We start from the raw sequence: 19,511 nt of genomic DNA on the forward strand, positions 1-19,511 counted from the left end.
AAAGCAGGAAATCAAAATTGTATTAGGTAAAGTATTCCCTCAGCCATGTTGTGTTGACTTAGTATACAGTACGACTAAATGTCTCTTAGTTGTTAAGGTATACATTCCTCTTAGTGGGTCGATGGGATTTTCAATCAGCTCTATGATAATACTTTGCATAAAGCAATTAAAAATACCCCAGAATATTAAAGCCCTTTATCCACCAGAAAATTTAAGCAGAAGTAAATGGGTGACATATCAAACTAGAGAGAACTGTGATCAAGGACTTAAAGGAGTTGATAAGTCAAACATGCACAGTTCTAATATATCACACTCTAAACAATTTGCAAGTAAAAGGATATAACGTCATTTCTACATGTCCACATGAATATTTGAAGGTAATCTGAACAATGAAAAGGCAGCAGAGAAGTAGTGTGTAATGCAGATCTGCTAAGACTGATTAGTTAAACATTTACTGAATGCAAGTAATGCACACAATATTGCAGAAAACCTGTGATGAGTTAAAATGTGACAAAAAAAAATACTATGTTTGAAACTATCTTGGATGTCAAAATTGCCTTACTAGGGTCAACTAAAATATCTCCATGTCCATTCTTATGACTGAAAAAAATTATTTTCCAATTATAAAATGAACTTTCTGTTACAGAATAAGTAAATCATGGGGATATAATATAGAGCATAGAGAACATAGTCAAAAACATTGCAGTAACTTTGGTGACTTACCATTTCATAATCCATAAAATATCAAATTACTATGATGTATACCTGAAGCTAATAGGATACTGTATGTCAATTTTACTGTTAATTTTAATGAAGTCAAAAGAAACTGATGTATTAATCTTCTACCCTTTAACACTACATTATTCGCAGCATTATTTCCTTTTTTTTTTTTTTAAGATTTTATTTATTTATTTGACAGACAGAGATCACAAGCAGGCAGAGAGGCAGGCGGAGGAGTGGATGGGTGGGAGGGAAGCAGGCTCCCCACCAAGCAGAGAGCCCAATGTGGGGCTCAATCCCAGGACCCTGAGATCATGACCTGAGATGAAGGCAGAGGCTTTAAACCACTGAGCCATCCAGGCGCCCCCACAGCATTATTTCTTATACTTTGCCCTCCTTAAAGTCTTTCTCTTATCCTCTTTCTTGCTTTTGCACGTTTCACTTTCTGTGATACTTATTTCTACCAGTCTATCTTCCCTCTTTCTAATACATTTGTTTCAATCTCAATTTTTGTTTTACTCAAACTCCTCCCTCTGTGATCCTACCGTCTTTTTCTCTTTTATGTTAGGACCCTTAAAAGTGAGTTTTTTCTGCAACACTCTGCTTAAATATACTCTTTCCCCATTTATAGGCACTGTCCTTGCTCTTAACAATCCAACCTGACTGGAAACTCAATAAACTTATATTGCTGCTACTTATAAAAATATTCTTTCTCTGATTTAAGTATTTGAAGAACTCACTAAACATTTTGGAGTCAATCTTGAAACTCTCAAAAACTCAAGAAAATTTAACCTCACACACTCAGTCCAAACAATTTGAGATCACCACTGTTCTAATAAAGAGATGATTTAGGAACTCACCATACCCGTATGAATAAATACTGAGTAACAAACTTCTTAAAGTCAACAGAACTTTAGAGCTTTTTATTCATGTGTGTCCATGCACATATGCACACTATCCTCATTAAAAAGCAAAGATACATGAAATAAACCCTTACTTCTAATATAGATTGTCAAGTCTGAAAAGAAGAGTGATTTCCCTATTCAGGACTCTAATATGAATATTAACATTAATGGTATTAGTATAGTAAAAAATAATCTCATAATAAAATATCACATATAAATATTGATTTTTAAAAATTATGAATAGATGATAATACATTTATAATATAATTACTTAAAGAGACTATAGTAAGTTGGGTAGTGTTCCTCCCTCCCCTCTGAATTCATAGCCACCAAGAATTTCAGAATGTGACTTTATTGGGATGTAGGGTTTCTGCAGAAAAAATTACAGCAAAGATCAACATAAGAGCATATCAGATTAGGGTAGGCCCTAAATCCAATGAGCATGTCCTTATAGGAGACGGAAAAGGACATATAGAGACATAGAGAAAGACAATAAAAATGGAGGCAGAGGTTGGAATTATGCTGCCACAAGCCAAGGCACAACAGCAGCCACAAGAAACTAGAAGAAGCAAAGAAGGATTCTCCCACTGAGGCTTTGGAACAAACATGGTTCTGCTGACACCTTAATTTTGAACTTCTGGTTTCCAAAACTGACCAAGTAAAAATTTCTGTTGTTTTAAGCCATTAAGTTTATAGTAATTCATTATGGAAATCCTAGGAAATTAATCCAGATTTTGGTACTGGGAAGCGTAATGTTGCTCTAACACACACCTAAACATTAAAAAAAAAAAAAAATTGAAGACTGTTGGCAGATTGACTTGAAGAGGCTGCTGGTAGAAACAGACATATTTAGGAGATTCTGGTAAAGGTTCCGAAGGTAGTAGACAGAATGGCGGAGAAACCCATCATCTTAGAGAATATATATATTGTCAGAATCAGAATGTTGTAGGAATATGAGTGTTAAAGGGGTTTCTGGTAAAGTCTCAAGAAGGAAATTAGGGAAATGTTATTGAATATTAGAGGGAAGACAATCCTCATTACAAAGTAGCAGAGAACTTGGGCTGAAATGTGCTCTACCACTGAGTGAAAAGCAGTACTTGTAAGCAATGAATTTGTATATTTAGCTGAGAAGATTTCCAAGCAAAGTGTTAAAGGTGTGTACTGGTTTCTCCTTGCTGCTTATTGTAAAATGCAAGAGAAACAGATAAATTAAGGAAGGAACTGTTAAGCAAAAAATCAGCACCAGAAAACTTGGGACAATTCTCAGTCTACCTAGACTGCAAAAGATGCCACCATCACAAATCAGTAGGAAAATACAAACCAAAACCATAGTCAGATACCACTTCAAACTCAATAGGGTAACTATTATTCAAAAAAACAGAAAACAACAAAAGTTGCTGAGCATAGAGAGAAACTGTAACCCCTGTGCATTATTAATGAGAATGCAAAATGGATCAGCTACTGCGGAAAACACTCCCACAGCTCCTCACAAAGTTAAAGGTAGATTTATCATATGATCCAGCAATTCCATTCCTGGATCCCAAATCCACTACTTCCACCTTTAGACAAGTATATATCTAAAGGAACTGATAGCAAAGACTCTAACAGATACTTGTACAAGTGTCTTATCAAAAAATGTATGGATCGGGATTCCTGAATGGCTTAGTTGGTTGAGCATCCAACTCTTGGTTTCAGCTCAGGTCATGATCTCATGGGTGGTTAGACTGAGCATCACGGCAGGTTCTGCTCAGTGTGCATTCTGCTTGGGATTCCTTTCCTCTGCCTCTCCCCCATTCTTTCTCAAAAATAAATAAATAAATCTTTAAGAAAGAAAATGTATGGATAAACAAAATGTGCTATATACGAACAATGAAATATTAATTAACCACAAAAAGAAATCAAGTTTTGGTGTATGATGTAAGATGTATGAACTCTAAAAAAAGCTATGCTAAGTGAAAAACATTATGCAAACACTAACAAAGAACAAATACATGATTCCATTTATAAGACGTATCTAGATAGGCAAACTCATAGTGACAGAAAGTAGAATAAAAGTTACTAGAGGCCAGGCAATGGAGGAATGGGGAGCTATGGAGCTATTGCTCAACAGGGACATCGTTTGGAATGATGAAAAAGTTCTGAAAACAGATAGTAGCAACGTTTATAAAACATTGTAAATATACCTAATGGCACTGAATTATACACTTAGAAATAATCAAAATAGTAAATTTTACCACAAAAAGTTTTTCCTTAAAAAAAAGGGGGGGGGCTCAAGACCTTGAGCCACCTAAGAGGTTTGACATAACTACTTCAATTAGAGAATCATGACAATTACTGATAAGATCTAAAATGAATACATTCCAAAGCTTAGGGAGGGAAAATGATCATCACATGATAGTAATTTGTTAATTCCATATGAATTCATTTAGGAAATCTTTTTTTTTTTTTGAAGATTTTATTTATTGATTTGACATAGAGTGATCACAGGTAGACAGAGAGGCAGGCAGAGAGAGCGAGAGAGAGAGGGAAGCAGGCTCCCTGCTGAGCAGAGAGCCCGATGCGGGATTCGATCCCAGGATCCTGAGATCATGACCTGAGCCGAAGGCAGCGGCTTAACCCACTGAGCCACCCAGGCACCCCTCATTTAGGAAATCTTAATAGAAAAAGGAAATATGATTTGCTTTATTTTTAAAACAAATTTAACTTCAGAATACAACTAAAACCTTATTTTCAAATACTTCATTATGAAGAATGATAAAATTACACAGGCATACCTCAGAGATACTGCAGGTTCAGTTCCAAACCAAAATAAAGCAAGTTTCACAATAAGGTGACTCAAATTAATTTTTGGATATTCCAGGGCATATAAGTTACATTTACATTATACTGTAGTCTATTACGTGTGCAATAGATGTCTAAAAAACATACATACCTTAACTTAAAAATAGTTTATTGCTAAAAAATGCTAACCATCATCTGAGCTTTATTCCTTTTGCTGGTGGAGTGTGCTGCTTCAGTGTTGATCAGGGTGCTGTTTGTTGAAGGCTGGGGTGGCTATGGCAATTTCCTTAAGCAATATAATGAAGTCTGCCACGTAGCTTGATTATTCCTTTCAGGAATGATACCTCTGTAGCATGCAATACCATTTGACAGCATTTTACCCACAGTAGAACTTGCAAAATTAGAGTTAATCCTTTTCTGCCACTGCTTTATCAGCTAAGTTTGTGCAACTTTATAAATCCTATTGTCCTTTTTCACAGCATATTCACCAAAAGTAGATTCCATCTCAAGAAACCACTTTCTTTGTTCATTACTAAGAAGAAACTCCTCATCCATTCAGGTTTTATCATGACATTGCAGCAATATGGTCATGTCTTCAGGCTCCACTTCTAATTCTAGTTCTCTTGCTATTTCCACCACATCTGTAGTTACTTCCTCCACTGAAGGTTTGAAACCCTAAGTCAACCATGAGTGCTGGAATCAACTTCTTCCAAACCCTTGTTAATGACATTCTGACCGGTTCCCATGAATCATGAATATTCTTAATGGCATCTAGAATGTTGAACCCTTTCCAGAAGGCTTTCAATTTACTTTGCCCAGATCCATCAGAAGAATCACTATCACAGTTACAGCCTTATGAAATGTATTTCTTAAATAATAAGACTTGAAAGTTGAAATTAGCCCTTGATCCACGGGCTGCAGAATGGATGCTGTATTAGCAGGCATGAAAACAATCTCATTGCACATCTCTATAAGAGCTCTTGAGTGACCAGATACATCATCAATGAGCAGTGACACTTTGAAAGGAATCTTTTTTTGTGGGAAGTCTCAACTGTGAACTTAAAATATTCAGTAAACTATGCTGTAGATAGATGTGCTGTCATCCAGGGCTTGTTGTTCACTTTACAGAGCACAGGTAAAATAGACTTAACATAATTCTTAAAGCCCCTAGGATTTTTCAGAATGATAAATAAGCATTTGGCTTCAAGTCACCAACTGTATTATCCCCTAAAAGATTAGAAGCTTTGAAACCAGACATTGACTTCCTCTACCTATGAAAGACCTAAATGGTATCTTCTTACAATAGAAGGCCATTTCATTGATGTCTACATTGAAAATCTGTATTTTATCTTAGCCACCATTGTTAATGATCTTAGCTAGATCTTCTGTAATACTTGCTGCTTCACCATGTACTTTTATGTTATAAAAACATCTTCATTCTTCAAACCTCATGAACCAACCTCTCCTGGCTTCAAACCTTTCTTCTGCAGCTTCCTCATCTCCCTCAGCCTTCACAGAATTGAAGAGAATTAGGGCCTTGCTTTTGATTATACTTAGCTTAAAAAATGTTGAGGCTATTTTAATCTTCTATCCAAACCACTAAAACTTTCTCCATGTCAGCCATGAGGCTGTTTCACTTTCTTGCCATTTGTGTGCTCATTGGAGTAGCCTTTTAAATTTCTAAGAATTTTCCTTTGCAATCACAACTTGGCTAAGTGTTTGGCACAAAAGACCTTTCAGCATATCTCGGCTTTCAACATGCTTTCCCCACTAAGCTTAATCATATCTGCTTTTGATTTAAAGTGAGAGATGTGGGACTCTTCCTATCACCTGAACACTTAGAGGCTACTGTCAGGTTATTAACTGGCCTAATTTCATGTCTTAGAGAATAGGGAGGCCCAAGGAGATGCAGAGAGATGGAAAATGACTGGGAGCAAGCAAAACACACATATTTATTGGTTAAATTCATTGTCCTAGTGGTGCCCGGGGGGCTCAGATGGTGAAGCGCCTGCCTTCGCTCGGGTCATGATCTCCAGATCCTGGGATTGAGCCCTATGTCAGGCCCCCAGCTCAGCTGGGAGTCTGCTTCTTCCTCTCTCTCTGCCTCTCCCCCTGCTTGTGCCCTCTCTGCCTTTCTCTCTCTCTCTCTCAAATGAATAAATAAAATTAAAAAAAAAAATAAATTCACTGTCTTATATGGGCAGTTTGTGGTGTCCCAAAACAATTCTAATAGTAACATCAAAGATCACTGATCATGGATCACCATAACAAATAACAATGAAAAAGGTTAAAATATTGCGAGAACTACCAAAATGTGACACAGAGATACGAAGCGAGCAAATGCTCTTGGAAAATGGTGCCATGGACTTTCTTTCTCAATGCTAGATTGCCACAAACCTTCAATTTTTAAGAAATGCACTGTCTGTGAAGTATAATAAAGCAAGGTAAAGTAAAACAAGGTATGACTATAATACAAAATGACCTCTAACTTTTTTTTTAAAACTTTCCATTTGGGGAATGAAAAAACATAAAAAGTAAAAACGTGACATTAAAATTCCAAGGGTTTTTTTTTTTTTTGAGAGAGATAGCATGGGGAAAGAGCAGAGGTAGGGAGAGAGAGAAAATCTTAAACAGGCTCCATGCCCAGCATTGAGGCCTCAATCCCACAACCCCAAGATCATGATCTGAGCCGAAATCCAGAGTCGGACACTTAACCAACTGAGCCACCCAGGTGCCCCAGGATCTTTTTTTTTTTAATCAACATCCATGTATTACCTTATTGTTCTGAAGATTACCAGCATAGACGGTCTTGATTGGGTTCTCTGCTCAGGGTATCACAAAATCAAAAATCAGGGTATCAGGCAGAGATCTCTGGAGTCACTGGGGAGGAATCCACTACCAACCTTTCTAGGTTGATGGCAGAATCCTGTTCTTTGCAGCTAAGAAATGGTCTAAGGTTCCCTCTTCGTATTTGCTGTCAGCTGAGAGCATCTCTCATCTCCTTAAGGAGTTCTGCATTCTTTTTTCCATGGTCCCTGCATATCCAGACTCAGCATGTCACATTCTTCAAGTATTTTAACTTCCTCTTCTTTACCAGCTAGAGAATACTTTCTTTCTTTTTCTTTTTTTCTTTTTTCTTCTTTTTTTTTTGAAATTCTCATGATTAGTTCAGACTCACACCGTCAGTCTCCCCATCTTTAGGTCAACTCTGCCATATGACAACATAATTGGGGAAGTGATATCTAATCATGTTCACATGTCCCAGGCCCTAGGATGGATCATCGTTGGGAGGCCATATTCAATAAAATTCTAAAGATTTCTAAAAGCAAATAGTTTTAAATTATTAAAGATCTTGTTTCAGTGCCAGACAATCCTAAAAAAGTTCTTTAACCTTAACTGAAATTAAAATTTCCATGCTCCGGAGAAACAAAGGGTCTAATTTCCCTTTCACCAGATTAACATAGGTCTTAGGAAACTCAGAATCATTCGTCTCTGGGTTAGATATGTTGAACTTACTATCCCAGTTGTTTCATATTACATTTTCTCACCATCCTGGTCACTCTGACCAGCAAAGGAAACAGGCCTCATTTCTTATGCTAATATCCATAAATTGGCAAAATAAAGGGCTATCTTTAGGAGGATACTGAGTTCAGATCAATCCAGGTGCAACTAGTAAATAAGGGCATGGGTTTTCATCTCACACAGCTTAGCCCTGTTGTGAATCCTTGTTCTATCACTTATTAGCTATGTGACTATGATGACTAATTTTATGTGTCAACTTAACTAGGCCATGGAATACCAAGAAATTCGGTCAAACACTATTCTGGGTGTTCCTGTGATGGCATTTCTGGACTAGATTAACAGATCATTAGACCCAGTACAGCAGACTGCCTTCCCTAATGTGAGTGTGCAGCATCCAATCCACTGAAGGCCCAAATAGAATAAAAGGCTGATCCTCAGGCCAGTACAAGGGAGTGAAAAGCATCAACATACTAGATGTTTTAAAGAATTTTCATAAGATAGGACATATGAAATCATAATGATAGGTTAGGGTGGAAATGGCAGAGTTGAGTAGTTGTGAAAGAGGTGGTAAGGCCAACAAAATGTAAAATATTTACTATCTGGTCTCTGAAAAAGTATCCTGACCCCCAGCCAACCACACACACAGGAGAATGTTTCAGGGAAGATAGAAGACTTTTATTCTTGTGACTCCAAAGGGTTGTGGGCTGAATCAATAGTTATGGAGGCTAACCTACTTTAAAAAGGTAAAAACTGTCTGAGAGGAACTTGGGCTCCAAGTATGGTGGCTAGATACCTAGGGTAGGATCCTCCTTATCTGGCTATTAGAGAAGGGCCTGGTCTATCTCTTACCTACTCTAACCAAAGCACACCAATAAGTAAATTCTATCCACTGACAAAAAAAACCCTCTCCATCAGTATTCTTTTCCATTTAGGGTAAAGATTTGCTAGGGGAACAAAAGAGAAAAGCAACTCCAGTAATCTATATTATTTAACTAGTCATATATCAACATGAATGGACGACCAAGGATCACCAACATTTAAGGAAATCACAGAATGAAAAAGAAGACCCATGATGAAAAATAACTTAGCAACTCTAGAGAAAACAGAGGTAATTCAAAGAGGTTAGAAAAAAGAAAAAGAAATTTATTTAATATCTTCAGAGAAACTGCATAAGATATTGCACCTATGGGGCACCTGGGTGGCTCAGTAGATTAAAGCCTCTGCCTTCTGCTCAGGTCATGATCCCGGGGTCCTGGGATCGAGCCCCGCATCGGTTTCTCTGCTGTGCGGGAAGCCTGCTTCCTCCTTTCTCTCTGCCTGCCTCTCTACCTACTTGTGATCTCTGTCAAATAAATAAATAAAATCTTAAAAAAAAAAAAGATATTGCACCTATAAAACAAGAAGTATATGAAATAGTAGGATTAAAAGAACAAAGAGTAGAGTTTCAAGAAATTTAAAATAGAAATTTTGTCTACTACCATTTCCCCCCACATATAGAAAAACATGAAAAGTTGAAGAAATACAGAGTAATAACCCAGTGTGGGTAATGATCTCTCTAAAGTAGTGCAGGAAAAGGGACTCCTCTCTCCCCTCCAACACACACACACACACACACACACACACACACACACACAGAAAAACAATGGAAAGGACCCAGACAATACAGAGCTGGAGAAGGAAAATATATATATATTCCTAGAAACATCTTTGATCTAGAGTAGAGGTTGTCAAACTAGGGTCCTTGAGCCAAATTCTGCCAGCACTATTTTCACAAATAAGGTTTTACTGTAACACAGAATACTTACTTGTTTACATGTTGTCTGAGGCTGCCTTTGTACTAACTACAACAGTAGAGTTAAATAGTTGCAACAGGGACCATATGGTCTGCAAAGCCTAAAATATTTATAATTTGGTCTTTTACAGAAAAATTTGTCAAATCTTGATCTAGAGCTATGCTGCCCAACAGAGTAACAGCTAGCCAAATGTAGTGTTGAAATTTAAATAATAAAATTAAAAATTCAGTTCCTCAGTCATGTCAGCTACATTGCAAGTACCCAATAGCCATATGTGTGTAATGGTTATTGTGCTGATGATAAAGATATGGGACATTTCCAATAATACAGGAAATTCTACCGGACAGGGCTTGTTTGGAAATTACCATAATAGATTACTAGAACTGCATTTTAATTACTGCTTTAAAAAGTACTGTAGTGAAAAACAAAAAAGAGGAAGAGAAGCAGGAAGATAAAATTCAGAAAAAACAGAAACTGGTAATGTTGGAAATGGAAAGAATTTATGCATAAATCTAAGATGTCATTCTATGACAATAGCTTTAAACTAGGCTTTTTAAAAATAATGCTTCAAAGTTATTCAGAGAAAAAAACTTAGAGAAAATCCAAAGATACAGAATTACAAATGAGTAAATATGATCATAAATATGGAAGAGATTACTAAGAATTCAATGTAGGGCATGCGATTAACTAATGCTATCAAAACTGTAAATAATAAAAAAAAAGTGTTTCCTAAGAAAATATAATTCAAAGAAAGAAGAAATAGTTATATGGAACATGAAGAAAAGGTTTTAAGAAGTCGTATAATACATGGCTCCAATTTAGTTCTGAGTTAACAAGGAAAATGTTTGCTCCATTTTTAATTTTCATCTTATACTGCAAGAAACTTCATATCCAGTATATAAACATACTTCATATCCAGACTCTTAAACTAGAAAACAGCAATCCAAAATAATGTATTTCCCTCTCTTAACACTATTGATTGTACCAAGAATTATATATTTCTTTACAGGGGAGCTTCACCAGCCTGTGTGACATTCCATGCAAAATCAGAGGTAAGGTGCTTCAGATGGAATAGTTTTAAATATGCGGACTTTCCCTGGACTTCCATAATTATTCATACTGAAGATGAATTGATCACATCTCATCAGAAATACACATGATAATCAGAACAAAACACACGCTTAGCTTAGCACAACATCGATATCCTTATGAGAGTCCTCAAGTTGACACATGAAAAGAGCACTTAACACCAGTCAGAAGTCGTTCAATTCCTTACTTGGGCCACAAAAATAAAGAATAGTCCCAGTTAGGGAGATATACCAATACTGGGCCGTTCTAGCTCTGGAATTTCTTTGCCTTTTATCACTAAAAAATTTTAGTGTTCAAGTGTTTACCACTAAAAATGTCTTATAGATACATTTACTTAACAAGTCTCCTTGAGCCAAAACACCTTTTGACACATTTACCCTATTACACTGAAGACATGAGTATACGATAGATTTTTTATTTTAATTTTAAACTTCCAAGTTTTCTATTTATATTTAAACATCCACTAAAACTAGGATGAACAGAAGTACTCATGTGCCCTGGACAGCCCCAGATTATACCTGCTTTCCTGGCATCCAGTGTAATTAGTTATTTCAGCATTCTTAGAATGTCCTAAAAAAATTCACGGGTCAGTGAAGAAATCAAAACAAAAAATAGAAAATATTTTGAAGTAAATCTTGATGAAAATACAAAATGTTAAAAACTGTACGATGTAGCTAGGCAATATTTAGAGAAATTACATCCTTAACTATAAAACAGTATATTAGAAAAAGAAGAAAATCAATGAATTAATTTTTTTTATAAAAGATTTTATTTAGTTATTTGACAGAAAGAGAGATCACAAGTAGGCAGAGAGGCAGGCAGAGAGAGAGGGGAGGAAGCAGGCTCCCTGCGGAGCAGAGAGCCCGACGTGAGGCTCGATCCCAGGACCCTGGGACCATGACCTGAGCTGAAGGCAGAGGCTTTAACCCACTGAGCCACCCAGGCGCCCCAATGAATTAGATTTTTATCACAAAGGAGAAAAATCAAAATCTCAGCCAGTCAAAACTAGTGAATGCAGAGGGAAAAAAAAAATAAGGAGCAGTAACTGGCAAAGAAAAAGCAAACATAAAATAAAATTTTAAAGACAAACTCTGGGTCTTTAGAAAAATAAAAATGAAAAATCCCTAGCAAACCTAACAATGAAAAAAAAGAAAAAGAAACACAAACAATATCAGTAATTACGGTCATTAAAAAGGTAGTAAAAGCTGTTTCTAGTACAGTGAAGTAAGCTCACAACAAACTCTCCCATAGATGACAATAAAAAACTCAAGACAAAATACAAAAAAACAATTATGTGAAGGCTCTACAGATCGAACAGAAGCAAAGAGATTTTGCTGAAGAATCAAAGTTGTAATAAAAAAAAAAAAGACAAAGATTGCCAAAGGTTTCTTATTTTTACTGATTTAGCTTTAGCTTGAGCACAGAGCAATACAGGGAGTTAAAACAAAGAAACAAAAGTCATCCTTCTGAAAGAATCACAAACTAACGGAAGGAATGGAGAATTCAGAAAGCCCTCTACCTAATCAGTATCACTTTACTTACTGAAAGAGTAATGATTCCATATAGCAAGTGAAGAATTGTCTTTTCAATAAATGGTGGTAGGTCAATACATTATCTATACAGGAAGAACAAATCCATCTTTACCCGTCTCACACGAAAGGGGAAAAAAAATCAATTCCAATGGAATGCATGTTCAAATATTTAAAAGCAAACCTCAGGACTTTTAGAAGAAAACACTAAGATCATCTTTGGAGCCTTGGAGTAGGCAAACTTAGCTATAAAGCAAAAAATTGATACATTAGAATTTATTCTAACTAAAAGTGAAAAAAAACCTAACAATATAAAAAGGTGAGGTGAACCTAGCTGGCTCAGTTGATGGAACATGCAACTCTTAATCTCAGGGTTGTAAATTCAAGCCCCATGTTGGGTGTAGAGATTACTTTAAAAAAATTTTTTTTAAAGAATATGAAAAGGCAAGTCAGAGACTAAATATATTTGTAACACACTGGACTTTTACCCAAAATATAAAAAGAACATCTAAAAATCTAAAAAATCCAACAATCCAACTTTTAAAAAAATTAGCAAAGACACAGACTCCTCATAAGAGGTTTATATAAATGGCCAATAAGCATATGAACAGGTACTCAACTTCATCAGTCCAATCCAAATGACAATGTCATATCACAATCCCTTCAGAAAGGCTGAAGTAAAAAGAAAATATTTAGTGCTGGTAAGGATGACAGGCAACCGAAATCTCAAACATTCCTGGTTAGAATGTAAATTGGTATAACCATGTAAGAAAGATATCTGGCCACAAATAGTAAGCTAGCCAAATCCCTTTCAAAGCAGAATGGATAATGAATTATGATATATCTACACAATACTATAAAGCAGCAAATAATCCATATCTGTACACATTAATACTAATCATTTCACAAATATAATGAGCAAAAGAAGTCAAATACAAGAGTAAACAGTGTATGACTTCATCTACATAAAGTACAGAAACAGGTAAAGCAAATCAGGACTTTGATTTCTCTTTGTGAGTGTACTAAAAGAAAGCAAACCCCATGGGGTCCAAGAACTCCCTCTGTACAGGCATAACCTTGACATTTATTCATTCAATCATGGTGCCAGAACACCATCAGACCCTACAGTAAGCCTTCACAACATCTCTGTTAATATGGTTCACCTTCATAGTCACAATGGTAAACAGACCCTAGGTCTCAAAAAGCCCCTGAAAGACCAATTGGAGAGGTGCCCATTTCAGTCATGAGATGCTAATTGCTTAACAATACCAATATGGTTTTTGGTATACCTTAAGTAGGTTGCTGCAGTCTTTCAATTGTATTTAGACTTCTCAGAATTCAACTTGTTGGAACCCTTATGAAAATGGTCCCACTAGCTGGCAATAAGGGTGATATACATGTTGCTTATGGAACCCTCAGACTTAAATTTTATACAGCTAATTCCACATAAAAGCAGTTTTAGAGTTACAATAAAATTGAAAGGTAAAGAAAATCCCATACACTTCTGACCCCACAAATGTATAGCCTCCGCTATTATCCATGTCACTCACCAGAACACCTTTTTTTTTTTAACCAAGGATGAACCTATATTGACACATCACAATCACCCAAAGTCCACAGCTGATGTTAGGATTCACTTTTTGTGCTGTATATTCTATGGGTTTGGACAAAAGTATAATGACATATCCATCATACAAACAGAACATTTTCACTGCCCTGAAAATCCTCTGTGCTCTGCTTATTCATCTTCTCCCTCAAACACCTTTGGCAACCATTGGTCTTTTTATTGTCTTGACAGTTTTGACCTTTCCAGAATTCCACAGAGTTAGAATCGGTATTCAGTTTTTTCTAACTGATTTCTTTCACTCAGTAATTTGGATTTAAGGTTCCTCCATGTCTTTTCATAGCTCGATAGCTCATTTGATTTTAGCACTGAATAATATACCATTGCCCACACTTTATTTATCCATTCACTTACTGAGGGATATCTTGGTTACTTCCAAGTTTTGGTTATTATGAATAAAGTTGCTATACACATCCATGTGCAAGTCTTTATGTGGATGTTTTCAACTCCTTTGGGTAAATGTATAAGAGTATGACTGCTGGAGGATATGGTAAGAGCATGTATAGTTTTGTCAGAAATCTCCAAACTGTCTTCCCAAGTGGCTGTACCATTTTGCATTTTCACAGCAATGTATGAAAGTTCCTGTTGCTCCACATTCTCTTTAGCTTTTAGTGTTGTCAGTGTTTCAGGTTTTGGCCACTCTAGTAGGTGTGCAACAGTATCTCAATGTTGTTTAAATTTGCATTTCTCTGATGACATATGATGTGAAGCATCCTTTCATTTACTTTTTGCCATCTGTATGTCTTCTTTGATCAAATGTCTGTCAAGGTATTTGGCCCATTTTTAAATCAGGTTGTTTATTTTTGAGTTTTAAAGAGCTCTTTGTATATTCTGGATAACAATATTCTATCAGCTATAACATTCGCAAATATTTTCTCCCAGCATATGCCTTTTCTTCTCATTCTCTTGACATTCTCACAGAGCAAGAATTTTTAATTTTGATGAAGTCAAGCTAATCAACTATTTTTTTTCATGGATTATATCTTTGGTATTATATCTAAAAAAGCATCAGATACCCAAGGTTCTCTAGGTTTTCTCCTGTGTTATCTTCTAGGAGTTTTAGAGTTTTGCATTTTATGCTTAGATATGTGGTGCACTAGAGTTAATTTCTGTGAAGGATGTAAAGTCTGTGCCTAGATTCTCTCTCTTTTTTTTCCTCTTTGCCATGTGTATGTTGTTTCAGCACCATTTGCTAAAATGACTGATTTTGTTTCATTGTGTTGCCTTCACTCATCTGTCAAAGGTCAGTAGATAATATTTATGTGAGTCTATTTCTGAGCACTCTATTCTGTTCCACTGATCTATTTGTCTACTCTTTTACCAATATCACACTGTCTTAATTACTGTGGCTTTAAGTTAAGTCTTGAAGTCAGATAGTTTCAGTTCTCCAACTTTGTTCTTCTCCTTCAATATTGTGTTTGCTCTTCTGGGTCTTTTGCCTCTCCATATAAACTTCAAAATCAGCTTGTCAATATTCATAAAATAGCTTTCTGGGATTTTGATTGGGATGGCATATGAATCTATAGATCAATTTGGGAAGACTGACATCTTGACACTGAGTCTTCTATCCATAAACATGGGATATCTTTCCATTTATTTAGTTTTTCTTTGATTTTATTCATCATAATTTTGCAGTTTTCCTCATATAGATCTTATACATATCTTTATTAGATTTATGCCTAAATATTTAATTTTTTGGGATACTAATGTAAATGACATTGTGTTTTTAATTTCCAATTCCACTCACTCATTGTTGATATACAGGAGCTGATTTTTCTTTCTTTTCTTTTTTTTTTTTTTTCTTTTCTGAGAGAGAGAGGGAGCATATGTGTGTACATATGGGGCAGGAATGGCAGAGGGAGAGAGAAGAGAGAGAATCTTAATGCAGGGCTCAATCTCACAATCTTGAGATCATGACCTGAGCCAGAATCAAGAATCAGACACTTAACCAGCTGAGCCACCCAGATGCCCTGGAGTTGATTTCATTTAGATAGCAAGGAGAGATGGTTTTACTGAGAATGTGTAGGTTGAAGTGAGATTTGAAGGATAAGTAGAAGCTAACTAGTGGCCTTTTGGAGGAAGAGAACAGGACAGAGTAAGTAAATGCTAGAGAACAGGAGAATGAATAAATGCTAGAATCCAGAGAGTAAGGAAATTTACAGAGTGATGTGGCTAGAGAGACAAATGGAGGGAACTACAGGCCAGTGCTTAGTAAGTACTGTTTTTATATTATCAGACCTCTATTCTGAAAGGATTGGGAGGGCACTTGAATGAAGAATATACTGCAGATGAACTAAAATGAGGGCTATATGTCCCAGAATGGATTAGAAAGCTATTAAGAAGTAAATTTCATAAGTCTGGGTAATGTAATGGACATGGCAGAATGATGCTTGAAAGAGGACCTGAGTGTAGTGAGGTTCCTTGTCTTAGGCAACTAATTCTGCAAAAGGTCCTATCATTTACTAAGATATAAAATGTAAGAGGAAGTTCAGTCTAGGGCATTATGAGTTTGAAGACCCATTAAGAAACTGGTAAAGTAAATACCTGAATTTATAATTCCGGAGGTCAGAGAAGCTATCTGGACTATACATGTTTGTCATTGATATATAAATGGTAACTGAGGTCCTGGGACTGGACAAAAGTAAGAACATGGACTAAAAAGACAGAATGGTCTTAAGGACTCCACGATTTAATAGCAGAAAGGAGGGAAAGGAGCTTTTTTTCATTTACACCCTTTAGCCATTGAATTGTCCCTCCAGCCTTTCAAATACTGATCCTTCTCCTGTGCTATGATTTCCATTCCTTCCATCTCATTTAGGTCCTTTTCTTTATCAATTGTCTAGAACTATTTTCCAGTGCCTTATTTTTCTCTTTAACAACAAAACTCACCCCTTAAATGTTTGTCATCTCCTCTATCCCCCTTCATAGTAAAGCGTTCTAAAATGTAAAATGGTCTACTTTTATGGAATATTCAACTTCATTTGCCATTCAATTCTAAATACATTATTTTACTTTTCAGTTTACTACTCCCTCAAATCTTCCTTTAACAAAGCCTGTAAAACATTAATACTAAATCAAATAAACATTTCCAATTCTTATTTTACTTTCTTTTTCTCTGCCCTGGTTTTAAATGTCATGCTCCCCAAAGTTTATTCTTGGTCTTTTTTTCTTCTCAAAGTATACATTTCCTTGGTGAGTTTATTCATCCCTTGGGGTAAACTCCCACCATGTGCTAATTAATTTCAAATTTACGTGTTTCCTCTAGAGATCCCTTTCTCACATGGCCCAGTGTGTATTGGGTATCTCTACTTGGATGCTTCCAGGGTATCTCCATTTAAACATATTCAAAACAGATTTTAAAAAACGCATTTTATGATCACCCATCCCCTAAAACAACCAACACCATAATGACAAAATTCCGCTATTTTCCTTTATTCTTTAACCTCTGCCGTCCACAAACCTGCTCAGAAATCTGTCATCTTTGATTCCTTGTGTCAACTCTCCTTGGTCACATCAATTCTACTCCTCATAGTAATCTCTTAATTCATTCCATGCTTTTTATCTCAACCACAGTCAGCTAATCCATTTTCTTCTAGCATACTCTTAGCCAAAACATAACAATCAAATATGATCATTATGTTGTTGCTTTACTTAAAAATCTTCAATAATTTCCGTTTCCTATTATTTTTACAAAAAAACAAGAGCCACAACCTTAAAAAAAAAATCAATTAGATCTTTGTCTAACTTCTCCAGTCTCATCTTAGCACTCTGTATAAATCATGAGAAGCCTGCACAGAAGTAGTGAGAGCAGATTTGAAGAAATAGTCTTCCCATCCTCTGCAATGGCTTTCATTGTCTATTACGCCCTCATCTTTTATACTTCCTTCATCACACAGGTTAAACTTCCTCCTCAGGAGAAACTTCCCAAGGCTCCTCTCCGATCTCTCAGTCCAAGTTAGGTATACAGCATTTGTCCTCCATAGCACATATAATATACCTTATTATCCTGTTTACTGCCCTGCTTCCCCCAACTATGAACTCAAAGAAAAAAGAGACTATTCTTTCTCCTATAACCTGAATGCTTAGCATATTCCCTGGGATTTAGTATGTGCTCGATAAATAACTGTTAATTATTAAGTTGTTTTTAATCATTATTAGCACCATACCTAAACATACCCTTTCCACAAATACCTCATTTATTCCAATGTTTTATATTCAACTCTACGTACTGGTAAATTCCAGTATTTGGCATTATTTGCTTTGATAGCAAAAGTTTTGTCTTTGTAAAAAAAAAAATTAAGACAGATTAAATAAATTTATTCTATAATATTACATATATTATATATTGAAGATATAACTTCAAGAATGCCTTGCTGTGCATATATGGCATGATTTCCGAATTATGAAGTTGAACAAATTCTTCAGTTCTAATAATAACATAAACAAAGCACCATATCACCACTTTTAGAAAACTAAAGGATAAAGTAAATGGAAAGGAAACAAGGGAATATGTAGTAAAGAAGCCTATAAAAGTTCATTATTATTCCAAATTTTTCTGAGCAGCAAAAATATCCAATAAGTCTACATCTGAAATTAGACTGCTTTGTCCCTTTTTGTTTTGCCCTTCTTAGCACTTATTTACTACAGAAAAAAAATTGGCAATACTGTCCAATGTGTTCACTTAAAGCATTATGCTGTTTTCTATGTGTTAATCTCCCCCAAATGTGAACATTTTTAATTCTATGGATCTAAAGTGACACATTAGGTCTAAGCAGACAGTAAGCACTCAACAGCTATTTACTGAATCATTTAGATTACAAATTTACACTGAGGAAAGGTTCTAAATGAAAGCATCTAAATCTTGATCAAGCTTTCCAGTTGATATACTGTTAAACAGTAAGGTGGTTTGTTTTATTTTCTTAAGATTGTACTTTAAATACAAAAACAAAACCACCAGCCACTATTTCACAAGACTAATTGCAGTTTATCAAACAGAAGCCGCCAAAAAGTTTTAATAAGTCACTGAGATTTAAAACAATTGGAAAGAATTTCAAAGAAATTTGGATAGATATATTTTTAATACATCATAGATCACTGTCAAAACCAATAATTCAGTAGCACAGGCACAATTTGGGAGTCTTTTTTAGTTTAGACATTTGTCAATCATGAATACCTTTAAAAATCACTTACTCCTCCACCCAGCTCACTTTTGAGAAAAGTTTTAAATCCAAAGACACAGCTCTAATTGACATGTTTTTTCCACACATAAAATTCCTATTCTAATAAAAAAAGCTCTCAATTCAGAGTTCAAAAATCACTAGGAAAATAAAGTACAGACACATCTAATACCAGTTTTTTTGGGAAAGAGACCTAAAGTATTTTCTGTTATTTGCAGCTGCCTTAACAGCAAATGACAATTAAATGTGTGAACAAGGTTGTCAGAGTAACACTTGTCATTCACACTACTTATAGAAACGCGCCCCAAGACTTCCAGAAGCACTAATTAAAATTAACGAAAGCTTCTCAAGGGGACTTGTCAGAGAAGTAC

General features: G+C 35.6%; 1 protein-coding gene across 1 annotated transcript in view; it reads right to left on the reverse strand.

The window, feature by feature from the left end:
- The window catches only part of IMMP1L (inner mitochondrial membrane peptidase subunit 1), an 80,471-nt gene that overhangs the window by 60,451 nt on the left and 509 nt on the right, over positions 1-19,511 (reverse strand). The gene's annotated exons all lie outside the window — the stretch shown is intronic.

The sequence above is a fragment of the Lontra canadensis genome, unplaced genomic scaffold, assembly GCF_010015895.1.
Source record: "Lontra canadensis isolate GAN:19392208 unplaced genomic scaffold, GSC_riverotter_1.0 scaffold140, whole genome shotgun sequence".
Classification (NCBI taxonomy): domain Eukaryota; kingdom Metazoa; phylum Chordata; class Mammalia; order Carnivora; family Mustelidae; genus Lontra; species Lontra canadensis.